Source organism: Solanum pennellii, chromosome 11 (genome assembly GCF_001406875.1).
Source record: "Solanum pennellii chromosome 11, SPENNV200".
Classification (NCBI taxonomy): Eukaryota; Viridiplantae; Streptophyta; class Magnoliopsida; order Solanales; family Solanaceae; genus Solanum; species Solanum pennellii.
The window spans coordinates 11,239,659-11,253,844 of record NC_028647.1 but is presented as its reverse complement, the minus strand read 5'-3'; the positions used below and the strand labels follow the sequence as shown (position 1 = coordinate 11,253,844).

Below are 14,186 nucleotides of genomic sequence, written 5' to 3'. Positions count from 1 at the left end.
GAACACAAACGGGACACACAAGAATTTAACGTGGTTCGGTTTCCCTACTCCACGACTGTAACAGGAGGATTTTATTTCACTTGTGCTACTCTGGAATTACAAATACAAGGATCATATTTATAGGAAAGCCAAATGGTTAACCTAGGGTTTCAGTAATGGGTCGGGCCGGCTCACAAGCCTCCACAAAGCCCAACACTTGTTGAGATTGAGTTATGATTATTTGGGCATGTGTAGATCGTCCGTGCGACGGAGAAGTTATGATTATAATTTGGGCACGTGGAGATCGTTCGTGCGGAATTTGTTTGATTTATGATAGTGCGTTGAGATCGTCCGCACAGACATGTGGAGATCGTCTGTGTCGATATATGGACCTCGTGAGTTTCCCATGGGTCATGAACTCTCGATGTATTTTCGAGGAGTATCATGTATATACGGTTGAGAGAATACTTGGTATTTTGAGGCATATTATTTCATGGTGTCATATTACATTACATCCTATGACATCCTTCATTCTTTATGATTATGTATTTTATTGGTGGTTGAAAAATATTTGATATTAGGTTACTCTATTTGTTGAACTTGATCTTGTGTGTTGCTGATATTGTGAATGCCTTTTTGAGGAGGTTGTAAATGATGAATATTGAGCTTTTTGTTCAAAATATGTGATTGTTGAAATATTGTTATTGAGATATGTGCTTGTAATGGTGGATTGTTAGGTTGGCGTTGGTTTTATGCAGGTTGTAGTTGTGGAGGTTTGGTTGGGGTGTAAGGAGTACCAGTATTTTATCCCCTTAGCTTATTTTTAGAGGTTTATTTGCTGAGTACCGTGTCGTTTGGTACTTCACCCTTTGCTTCTACAATTTTTTTAGGTTATTAGTCTGGACCTTTGTGATACTTTCTCTTCTCTTTGTTTGAGACTTCTTATGGAGATTTATGAGGTAGTTGTTTGTGATTTCAGCGGAGCTTCTCACTCCTATTTATGATCTTGTTCTACTCTAGAAACAATGTCATACTTGACTTGTATTTTCTTTTGATTCAGTTGTAATACTTTAGAGGCTTGTACACGTGACAACCAGATTTTGGGGGTATATTTAAGTTGATTGTAAATTTTTCGCATATTATTGTAATTGTTGAGTTTTAGCTGACTTGTCTTGGTGGGATAAGATGAATGTCATCACGTCCAAATTTTGGATCGTGACAATTAAGTAGAATTTTTCACCAAACTAAGTCATTATGTAAAGCAATTTACCAAAATAATATGTTTTTCTAAAATTTTACAACAAATATAAACGTATTCCACAGTAACGTTTTAGGGTATATTTTATTTTTGAAAAACTGACGACGTTAAGTTGATATATGTTACTCATAATAACATTTTAGGATTAAAACGTTACTCATAGTGACATTTTATATTCCTTTCAGTTAGCTATTTTTCCTCTACATTTCTAAGTTGATTTTTTTAACTTTACCTTCAATTTGATAGTAAAATTTTCCCATTTAGAGTTCTAAGTTCTTTCTTCTTTTAATTTCACCTTACATGTCCTTTCATTGGCCTGAGGAATCGAAGTAAAGTTATTTGCTTTATACTGTTGTCCGCCTATTTAATTTGCCAATGAACCTAAGTCCCATATTGTTAAGTGAAGAAGGGCAACAAACATGTTTCTCTAATTTCGAATAGTGGTTTTCAAAAAAACATATCTCATACCAGAAAAATGGATTATTATTTGAATTATATTACAATAGCTAAGTGAAAGGATCCGAAATTAACATAACTGGATGATACATACAACTGAAAATTAACACAGTGCACTAATAAAAGACTCTCTGTTATAAAATGTTATTGTGAGTTTGAGTAACGTATATCAACCTAACGGCGTCAGCTTTTTTTTAAAAAATAAATTATACCTTAAAACGTTCAGGGAGAGGCACAATTATACCAAAAAAATATTGATGAAAAGTGATTAAATTAAGACATGTATGTAGCAATTTCAACTTACCGAGATAACCTTAGATAGAAGGGTGTGGGAGGACTTGGATTAGTCTAGAAGGTTAGTAGGTAGTAGTATGTTTTCTTGTTGTCTATTAGTGTTAGCACTCGTAGTAATGCTTTTGTAGTTTCTTGTCCTTCTAATTTTAGTACTATATATATGTTGATTCTTTGTACCTTTATTCTTGTATTAGTGTATTGTAGTTTTTGTTATGTTACTATATATTATTTTTGTTATTGGTTAATTTTTCTTCTACTTCTGTTACTTCAGCGTACACTCTATCCTATCTGAACTCTACTCCGTAGGATTACACTTGACAAGTTGTTTGCTTATGAAATGTGAACAAAAATTTTCAATTTCAATTTCAATTATGATTTTTGAAATTTCAAGGTCGATGTAGGATTTCAATTTCCTAGTTGTGATTTTATTTTTCTTAAAAATTTAAGAAAATTGACTTCTTTTTTTTTGTTAATTATTACTATTGTCGATTTTTTATTTACATATAGTTGTGTACTTGGAAGTTCATATTTACACGTAATTTCAAACATTTATTTCTAAAAGAATCATAAAGATATGTCGTTTATTAATCTACCGTCTTATGATATTCAATTATCATATTTATAAACTATGGTTCGCTCATTTTTGTGAAAGACATGAAAAAGTGGGGTGTTTTCTAAAATGCAACCAAAAAAATGGTACTCCGAGAAGACATGAAAACAGGAATTTCATTTTCTAGAGTGACAATCAAAATGTCGTACCTTGTGAAAGAAATGAAAAAAATAATAATAAGAAAATCACTAACTATTGCAAAAAGCCGATCAAATGATATTATTTTTCAATGAATCTTTACAGTAAAGTTAAAAGTTCATCATACAGACCTATAAAAACCTTTAAACTATAAATTCTAGTTCATTTACTAAATTGTTGGCTTTGATTTAACTCTATGAATTTAAGGTCAATTTATGCCTTCTTATTAATTTGCCAATATTTCAAAAGAAAAGAGATATACTAACTTTAAATTTAAAAGGAAAATATAATTTAAAAGATGATAAATTTTGAAAGCATTTTCTTTCCATAAATTAGTTGTCAATCTAGATAATGTTAGATATTTTAATTAATTAAGTTTCTTCTTTCCTAGTTTTAAGGGTATATGGTTGCTATTTCCAAGTTACTCGAAACATGTGACTTAGCAGGTCAGTTTTAATTTCTTTTATGGCTTAGTGGTTGAGATAATGTAGGATGTGTATTGCCGTTATAAAGGTTGTTCATTGTTTCAGTTCAGTAAGAACTTTACCACCTCTCAAACTCTTCTCTTCTGCGTTTATTTTGATTATCTTTCCAGTTTTCTAATAGTGGTATCAAGAGCCAGTGAGGGTGAACGTGCTTTAATTGTGACTGCGCCATGTCTTCAGAGAGTTTTGTTCAACCTGCTATTTCACGCTTTGATGGTCATTATTACCATTGGAGCATGTTGATGAAAAACTTTTTGAGGTCCAAAGAGTTCTGGGCAGTCGTTGATGGTGGATTCCAAGAACCTGCGGCTGGTGTTGTTCAAACAAATGCTCAACAGACATATCTTGAAGCACTGAAGTTGAAAGATTTGAAGGTAAAGAATCATCTTTTCCAAGCCATTGATCATTCAGTATTGGAAACAATTCTTTGCAAGGATACGTCAAAGCAAAATTTGGGACTCCATGAAGAAGAAGTACCAGGAAAATGCAAGGGAAAAGCGAGCACAGCCTTAAACTCTACGAGGTGAGTTTGAGACCTTGCGTATGAAGCTAGGAGAGTCGGTGTCAGTGTACTTCTCACGCACTATGACAATTGCCAACAAGATGCGGATTCATGGAGAGAGGCTCGAAGACGTCACCATTGTTGAGAAGATCCTGCGGTCCATGTTGCGGAAATTCAATTTCGTTATCTGTTCCATTGAAGAGTCCAAAGATCTGGATACTCTTTCACTTGATGAATTACAAAATTCTTTGATGGTTCATGAGCAGAAAAGTGTTCAACAGGATGTAGAAGAGCAAGCATTACAAGTAACCACAACCTCCAAAGATTCTAGGCGCAGAAAGAGCAAGTGGAAGGGAAGAAACTCAGAGAAAACTGAAGAGGGAAACCGAGAACAGAATGGTCAGCATGATCGTGATCAACTACACTCGTCCAATGGGAAGGCAAGATTTGTAGATAAGTCTCATATCGAGTGTTATAGATGTCACAGGTATGGTCATTACCATTCTGAATGTCGTACAAATCTGAAAAATGTACGTGTGGAGAACTCTAATTTTGAAGAAGTAACTGAGGAGGAGGAGGTCTCTTTGTTAATGGTGAGCCAATCCTCAGAACAATACCACAAAAGCTTATGGTATTTAGACACGAGTTGTAGCAACCATTTGACTGGAGAAAATCTGCATTTTCTGAACTAGATGAAACTTTTTGCACAACAGTCAAGTTTGGCGATGATTCTCGTATAGCTGTCAAAGGTAAAGGGAAGGTGAAACTCCAAACAAAGTCTTCATCTATGCAAATTATCTCTGATATTTTCTTTGCACCAGAACTGAAAACAAACCTTATCAATGTGGGTCAACTTCAAGAGAACGGCTACGAGGTGTCTATCAAGCATGGAATTTGCAGGATCCGAGATTCTAATTTTGCATTGATCGCTGAAGCTAAGATGACGGCAAATAAGCTTTTCCCACTTGATATACATAATATTGGCTCTACCAATTTTTGTTTTTCAACAAAGTTGAATAGTCAATCTTGGCTTTGGCACTACAGATATGGACATTTGAATTTTGGAGAACTGAAAATGTTGCAGCAAAAGAAGATGGTTACGGGCCTTCCTAATTTTGATATGCCTGTAGATATTTGTGAAGATTGTGTCATTGGAAACCAATCTCGCGATAGCTTTCCAAAAGGAAAAGCATGGAGAGCAAAAAGACAGCTAGAGTTGGTTCACTCGGATATTTGTGGACCAATAAACCCAATATCCAATGGAGGAAAACGTTACTTTATAACGTTTATTGACGATCTTAGCCAAAAGACATGAATTTATTTTCTGCAAGAAAAATTGGAAGCTTTTACCATTTTCAAAAGCTTCAAAGATCTTGTTGAGAAGGAGACAGGATGTTCCATTAAGATTCTTCATACTGATCGTGGAGGGGAGTATCTTTCACAAGGATTTACAAATTTTTGTGAGTTTCATGGGATACAATAACAACTTACTACAACTTATACTCCTCAACAAAATGGAGTATGTGAGAAGAAGAATCGAACAATCATGAATGTTGTGTGAAGCCTTTTACAAAAGAGCCATGTTCCAAAAGCATTTTGGCCTGAAGCAGTCTGCTGGAGCGTTTATCTGTTGAATCGAAGTCCTTCTCGTGCTGTTCAAAATATGAAACTAGAAGAAGCTTGGAGTGGACAACAACCAGATGTTCAACATTTTGAGAGTGTTTGGGTGCATTGCATTTGCTCATGTTCCGGATCAGAAAAGGACAAAGCCAAATAGTGTGTTTTCATGGGTGTTAGCAGGGAGTCGAAAGCTTATAAGTTGTACAATCCTATCAGTAAGATAGTGATTATCAATCGTGATGTGGTATTTGCTGAAGATAATTTCTGGTCGTGGGAAGAAAAGCCAAACAACCAACAACTTCCATTGGATCTTGATGATCGAGATATGGAGCAAAAGCAACCAATAGCCGATGAAGGTGTTTCTACCTTGGTAGATCAAGAAGGCACCAGCTTCCGACCTCAACGAAATTGAAGAAGGCCAACATGAATGGCAGATTATGAGGTGAGTGGAAATGTTCAATATGAAAATAAAGATTTATCTACATATTTAACTTTATTTTCTGGTTGTGATCCCGTAAGATTTGAGGATGCCTATAAAGATGTAAAGTGACAGAAGGCAATGGATGATGAGATTGCCGCAATTGAAAAGAACAATACTTGGGAGCTTACGGATCTTCCAAAAGGCCAAAGATCGATTGGACTTAAATGGATTTATAAAACCAAACTCAATGAGTCTGGTGAAGTTGACAATACAAGGCGCACTTGGTGGTGAAAGGATACAAGCAAGAGTATGGTGTGGATTACAAGGAGGTCTTTGCCCCGGTAGTCAGACTTGATACTATCTGATGTATGTTGGCATTTGCAGCTCAAAACAATTGGCCGGTTTATCAACTTGATGTAAAATCAGACTTTCTGCACGGAGAGCTGCAATAGCAGGTATATGTTGATCAACCTCCTGGTTATGTGATGCATGAAAGTGAGCATAAAGTTTTAGATTGAAAAAGGCTTTATATGGGATATAACAAGCTCCCCGAGCTTGGTATAGTCGCATTGATGCATATTTAATCTAGAAAACTTTAGAAAATGCCCATATGAGCATACACTTTATACAAGACTTGAGGATGGGAAACTTGTGATTGTATGTTTATATGTAGACGATTTGATTTATACTGAGAGTGATCCTGTATTTCATGAAAAATTTAAGCTAGCCATGATGACTGAGTTTGATATGTCTGATCTTGGCTTGATGCATTACTTTCTAGGAATTGAAGTAAAGCAATCAAGTAGTGAAATTTTTATTTCACAAAAGAAATATGTCCAGGAAACATTACAGAGGATTGGAATGCAGAATTGCAATCTGTCACGACACCAACAGAGTTGGGACTGAAGTTGGAAAAGAATCCTATAGGAAAGAAGATTGACAACACTTTTTTCAAACAACTCGTGGGATGTCTGATGTATCTAACAGTCACCAGGCCTGACATAATGTATTCTGTTAGTCTTGTTAGCAGGTACATGGAGCACCCAAAAGAGATTCATTTGTTGGCTGCTAAAAGAATTCTCAAGTATTTGCCAGATGCCATTGACTATGGTATTCTATACAAGAAAGAAGGCAAGTCGGAGTTAATTGGCTTCACAAATAGTGATTTTGCTGGAGATAAAGAAGACAGGAAAAGCACTTCAGGTTATGTGTTTATGCTTGGATTTGAAGTTGTTTCTTGGTGCTCCAAGAAGCAACCAATTGTTACATTGTCCACTACAGAAGCAGAATTTGTAGCTGCAACTGTGTGTGCTACCCAAGCAATTTGGTTGAAGAAGATATTGACTGAGCTTCATGTTCGACAGCAAGAACCAATTCTTAATTACTGCGATAATGGCTCAGCTATTAAGCTTTCAAAGAATTCAGTGGTGCATGGACGGAGCAAACACATAGATGTTAAGTTTCACTACCTAAGAGATCTCACGAAAGAGAAAGTTATTGATGTTGTCTACTGTAGAAGTGAAGAACAAGCTGCTGATATCTTCACTAAGTCCCTCAAGCTGACGACATTTAGAAAGTTAAGGAAGCTACTTGGAGTTTGCACTTTAAGAGAAAACTACTGTGAAAATGTTATTAAGCTGAAGTCGTAGACTTATCAGTTTAAGGGAGGGTTCGTTAGATATTTTAATTAATTAAGTTTCTTCTTTCCTAGTTTTAAGGGTATATGGTTGCTATTTCCAAGTTACTGGAAACATGTGACTTAGAAGGTCAGTTTTAATTTCTTTTGTGGCTTAGTAGTTGAGATAATGCGGGGTTCAGTAAGAAGTTTACCACCTCCCAAACTCTTCTCTTTTGCGTTTATTTTGATTTTTTTTCCAGTTTTCTAATAGATAATATATTGATTATGTTGATTAAAATTATTATCATCCCAAGTTTTACAAAATATAAATATATTGGCATATTGTAATTAATACTTAGTTACTTACCTTTATTTTGTACAATCTACAACAATTTAATTTAGATTTTATTTTTTAAAAAAGGAAAACTGTAATAAATCAAACTCATTAAATAGCTTAGGTAGCTTTCAAAAAATGTATACGTTGCAAATCCTCCTTTTAAGGACCTTATTAAATAATGAATATGTTATTATGCATCTCAGAAACTATAAATACATACCAATTAAGTTGTATCACATCTCTATACAAGAAAAAATATATTCATCTTCTTCTAGAGATGGCAAAAAGTATATTGGCTTTGATTATTTTGGTTTGCTTAATTCTTTGCAGCTTTAATCGGATAGGAAATTCTATGGAAGTCAGAAAACAAAATCTTTTCAAAGATTCGATGAATAATAATGATACGCCTGAATGTCACGATGATGATGATTGTATACCCTTCTGCAAAGATTTAGGTGGCTTGCTAAGTTGTGGATGTACTATCGGCCTAAAATGTCGTTGTTGCTATCCCCCACCACCCCCTAAACCTTATGTATGATGCTCTTTGACTGATTTTTATTTGAGTAAAATACAGATTTATATATCTTTTGATAAATTTGGATGATTTTGAGATCTTCTACTCTCTATTTTTGTTTCAATTTTTCTCTCTGTTAATTCTTTTCTAATTGGCCTCTTGAAAATATTTATTTGTCTTCATTAGTATTTCAAAAGAACTACAATGTAAATACTATCATTTAAGAAAAATACTAAGGAATAATTTTTACAAGTACTACTAACAATAAATATATAAAGTTGTCATACTTCCTGAATTTCATATTGTACCAAGTGTTGATAAAATATCTTTATTATCTTAAAAAGTATAAAAAAAATATTTGAAAATATTTAAATCTATTGTTAAAAAAAGATGGTCAAAAGAATTTATTGCATATTGTTACCTTATATTACTTTGGCCTTATTAATATTATATTAAGTAATTCTTAAATGTGACTAGCGGTTTTGTTGAGTGAATATTGCAGTGGGTAATTGTCTTTATGACATTATTCAAAATCCTTACTGACACATATTTAAAGTAAAGTATCTTCTTCGTTAGATTCTAGCTTATAATTTTAAAAGTAAAAGAGCTTATTAAATTTTGAAGCGATTGAAGGATAAATACCTTAAGCGATAAAATATTCTTAAGGACAATATCATAGGCATACTTTACGCTGCAAAATTTCCATAATTTCCAATATTTTTCCAACACCAAGTGTGTCACTAACCGATAAAGAGATTTTACAAACACTATACATTGCTATACATTTTTTTGTTAGCTTTAATGTGGCTTGTGATTTTAATTGTATGCTTCTAGTTACACTCTTTTTGCAATCATGAATAATTATATAATTCTTTGTTAATAAAAAACAAATAAGTTGTTATAAAATAAGGAAAATGTTTAACTTAAATTGCTAAGAGGAAATAGAGAAGGAATAAGTAAAGTAGAAAGATCATGAAGTAAATTTTTGTTTTCACTTGTCTTTGATATCTTGCATTGCATATCCTTTTATAGAAAAAATATTACTTGGAGAAGTGATGTTGCTACCGTAAAAAGGTGGGTCCCATAATATTCACACTCTCCCTTAGATGTTTATGTAAATAAACTAAAATATACTACCACATTTAAAATTTAAATAGATCATAGCTTAAATATACTAGCCACATTTTATACTACAAGTACCACTACCACACTTAGGTTCCAACAGATCATAGCTTAAACATACTAATCACATTATATACCACAAGTAATATTACCACACTTAAGGTTCCAACAGATCATAGCTTAAACATACTAACCACGTTATATACCATAAGTAACACTACCACACTTAAGATTCCAATAGATCATAGATTAACCCCCAACCCGTAGATACATATACACGCCTCCCGAAATTGAGCACAACATATTTCACCGTACATATTTTATCACAAGTAGTTGACCCTCTCAAGGGACCCAAAGCCAAACTGTTAGCATGCAGGAACATGGCAATTCGATCCAAGTTTTATGACGGAACGTGGCAACCGATCCCAATTAGAGTGCCCGAACGTGGCAGCCGATTCCAGTTAGTATGCCGGAACGTGGCAACCCGATCAAAGTTAGAGTGTCGAAATGTGGCAGCCGATCCTAATCACACATCACAATAACACACCAAGATCACACATTTAAGTCATGATTTCATCATATCGATATTCACATATCTCTTTTCAACATCTAAGACCATTATTGCAACATGCATAGAAGCAAACACACGTGTATATCATACCATCATATAATCACATGCATCACCTATTCACATACTTAATTATATATGGGTTCACTCAATTTCTTCTTACGGAATTACACAAGTCCAAATTCTAGTTCTTCATCAAGTTTCGTTAGTAGTTTTCTTTACCCTAACTACTACTCCTTGTCACCATTATACCATGACCTAACAAAATACTCGTTCACGAACACAAAATAAGAACCTCAGGTGATTTACCATCTCAATCCAACACTAACCCCATAAACATTGAATTATAACAACTTTTCACGGCATTTACTCGGTGCACAAAGGTCTAACATATCTCATACTGTTAAATTCATATATTACATGGTAAACATGGATTTTTAACTACTCAACATAAACCTAATCTACCTAGGTGCTAAGAAATTTGTATGGGGTTTTGATTTTGCTTCCAGCTTTTCCTAATGCGCTACGGTGAATTTGACCAAGATCTCACAAGATTTTTCCATCCTTATGCTAGAAAGCTCCCTACCCTTCTTTTTTCCTAACTTGACTGGGGTTTCTAAGATAATTTACGACATATTAGGGTATTTTAAAAGGATGGAAATATAAGGACTTCTTATAAATAAGCTTCTGTCTTGATGATACCGCTGCAGTGGAAACTTACCCTGCCGTCGTGCCAGCGGCATCTATCCCACCGTAGCGGGACAAAATCCAATTTTCTACGGAGTTTTATTCTTCTCAAATGTAACAACCCTCAAAATAAACTAGGTTAAACTAGAGACTATCATGTTATTTATGAGTTAATAAGATATTAAATAATGAATATTAGCTTTAGAAGTCAGTTTGTAGAGTTTGGAAGTCAAAACGTCAAAGGACGACCAAGACATTCGGAAACTAGTCTTGAGTGTGTGCTAGTATCCTTGTATGTTGTATGTGTTTTTGGGTGTTGTTTGGAGTCTAAAATCAGTGGGGGATGACCCTAACATCTAGAGGTAAACGTTTAGGATCAAAACGTCCAGTTACGACTCCCCAAGGACCGCCCTAGGGGTTCTTTAGGAGGACCCGACCTTGGGCCAGTAAGCTACCCAAGGCAGTAGGACTAGTTCCTTGGAGAAACCAGTCTGCGTCGCAGACTTGGTTCACATTAGTCCAAATTTTTAGTCCACATCGCGGAAATTTCACGGACTTTACTGTCCCAAAAATTATTTTGAAAAATCTGGTGAGAACAGCTCCGTGACGCGGACTTGTTCGTCGATGATGATTCCGAAAATTAAAGTTAAGTTTGACTTGTTTAAAAAGGTCCAATTAATGTAGGGGTGTTTTGGGTGTTTTGGGGGTGTATTATATATGGATTTAGGTCATCATACACCTTACCCAAGTCAAAAACCCCAACCCTCAATTAGAATCTAAAAATTTATAAGCTCTCCATTCTCTCAAAAATTTTCTCTAGTTAAATCCTCCATTGATGAACTTCAAGCTCCAAGGAAGAAGATCAATTTCTCCAAGTTTTCAAGCCTAATTTCGTGGGATTTCTTCAATTAAGGTATGGTGATTTCATCCTTGATTCTTCTCTAATTCAAGAAGCCAATTTCAAAGGTTTTTCGAAAGATCTCAAAAACCCCAAAACCCCATTTCGCATTCTAAGAATGGGTTCTTGCATAAAAAGATTTTAATTGATGATTTATGGAGTATTCAATGTTAATTGATGGTTTAATGATAAAAAAATTCCATGAACCCATGTATTCTTTGAATTACTAATTTTGGCTCTAAAGTGGGTGAAATGATCATGACTTAATCTTATTGAATTCATGTGTAGATTGTTGTGGGCTATTGAATTATGCATTGATTATCGTAGAATTGTTCATAGCTTGTATTATAATGTTGAATGTCTATATTGAGTATTATTCGATCATTGATATGGATGGATTGTTGGCTTAGTCTTGTGTATATTATTATTGGTAAGAATCTCCTATTGTGTGAATTGATTGTAAAGAATAAGGAATAGTGATGATGGCTATTGCAAGGTGGTGAGTTGACCTAATTCCTTTGTATACTATAGAATTGATATTGAATTATTGTTGATTGGTATGGTCCACTTATAGTGGCGATGTTTAATTGTTATAAATGTTATGAACATGGCCTTGTCGGCATTATTATGTGAATATCATTTTATAGATTGTATAGATGAAAAATGTGAAGGATGATATTGTGTATGTGCATGTGTGAAGTGAAAGTATGATCCCTCTGAATGATGGTATGATGATGTTATGTCTTGATTTTGTAGACTTAGGTCCCTCTTCTTGATACATGAAAGCTTATAGATTATGAATTCTTGACTTGGTAGGCTTAGGCACCTCTATCATATATGTGTATGAATGAATGAAAGAATGAAGTCTTAGGATCGGTAGACCTAAAGTAGGTACCCTTCTATGAGAAGACTAATATGAAACCTTGAATATGAAAAAGAGCTTAAGAATGAGCCATCCTTGAAAAGAGTATTATGAGTTGATAGGACTTAGTAATGGTACCTTCTCTAATACACCTAGGGAATGAATTACTCTATGAGAATAAAGACAAAGCACCGAGAGGATATGCTCGTGGTAGTAGATCTACTTGAGAATGAGACTAGTATACAAATAAGCCCTTGATATCCCTAACCATGTGCCAACATGGGATAAGTCCTAGTTTTACCTTTGACAAGTAGAACACCTTCCACGGTGTGGGGTCCTTATGACATCGAATTTCATATCAAGCTAGTATGGTCTATGTCAGTTAATTCCTAATCTCATCATATGGGATGTGCATTCTAGTATTGGATAGGTTCTACAACATGTAGGTAGTGGAATGAGATGCTATCAACACATGACACGAGTAGGCCTTGAAGGTGTTAGGATGAGTTCCCCAAGTCTTCCAAGACCATTATGTGAAGTCCTCTAATTTTTTAATTGTCTCTTAAATAGATTAATGAATAATGTTGACTTACTTAAAGCATGTTGAATAGAAAAGTTCTTATCTAGGGTAGTTTTGAGGATTGCTTAGGTGGGCTTGAAGAGGGTGTATGTGCGGTCTCTTCATGTCTTACTTAGGTGAATCCTAGAGTAACTTAGGTGGAGAGTCTAAATGATGAAAAAGGAATACTCTTACTTTAGGAAGTCTTGAGGATCACTTAGGTGTGTATGAAGGGGTTATATGGGCGTCCGCTTCATATCTTACTTAGTGGGTCTTAGGATAACCTTTGGTAGGAGGTCTAATTGTTTATATGGATTCTAAGTGATTATGGTTGTATTTTGTGGGTTACTTGATTATGTCTTATATATGAGTATTGGCTTAAAGGTGGTTCTTATACTTGTTTTATGAGGTTTCTATCAAAAGAGCATGAAAAGTATATCTTAAAGCAAATGTCCGTTTTTGCATGGTTTTCTTACATGTTCACCATACTTAGTGCATTCAATGTGCTGATTCCATATGTTTCTCTATTTCTAAAAGTGTAGGTGACAAGTGAGGATTCTCTTAGAAGTTGAAGCTTGGGAAATATCATTCTCTGAAGATTGCTATGTCCTCATATGTTCGAGGACGTGGATTATGTTTTAGTTTTCCTTTTTCAAAGACTTTGTAATAGACTATAGTTTCTTTTCAAATTGATGTAACGGTTGTGCCCTATCATGTTATAAGTGCTAAGATGACTTAGTTCTTTCTTATATTTCTATAAAAGAGTTTGATTATTATTGTGAAAAGTTTTAATTCCGCACTACTTTCCATATATGTGCAATGAATGAATTCTAAGAGGTTTGTACAAGACCTCCGAGAGCTCGAGTACGCCGCATGACAACTTGGGACATAGAGATTCCAAGACAACCTCTTCGTATCTGAATTGACAGACTTTGTTTTTGCTGGTGGAACTTTTTGTAATTTGACATAGCTAGGACTATTGTTTTCGTCACAGTTATATTATATGCCTGTATAGTGGAAATATTTGATGTACACAGCTTAACTGTGTTACTTGTTAATCTCTTTGATCCCTCCCCTGATGTGCTGCTTGTACTGTTATCTTCCTTGTTTTAATCTGTAGTAATGGAATTTCTGCTTTCACAATTCCTCTATATTCCACTGATAACTGTTGGAAAGGCATGTATTTGTATTGACATTTCATTTACCAATTTGTCCTGTTAGTTTATTAGCTTCTAGAAACACATGTTAACCTTTGCCT

The 14,186-nt window shown here is 34.6% G+C and overlaps 1 long non-coding RNA gene across 2 annotated transcripts; it reads left to right on the top strand.

The window, feature by feature from the left end:
* The first annotated feature begins 11,372 nt into the window (after positions 1-11,372).
* LOC114074693 lies at positions 11,373-13,850 on the top strand. 2 transcript variants are annotated; one of them, XR_003575039.1, is made up of 2 exons: positions 11,373-11,522; positions 13,471-13,850. It is a non-coding gene; the product is annotated as an uncharacterized LOC114074693 (long non-coding RNA). The 2 variants fall into 2 exon arrangements; XR_003575038.1 differs by having other exon boundaries at positions 13,466-13,850.
* Positions 13,851-14,186: the final 336 nt, after the last annotated feature.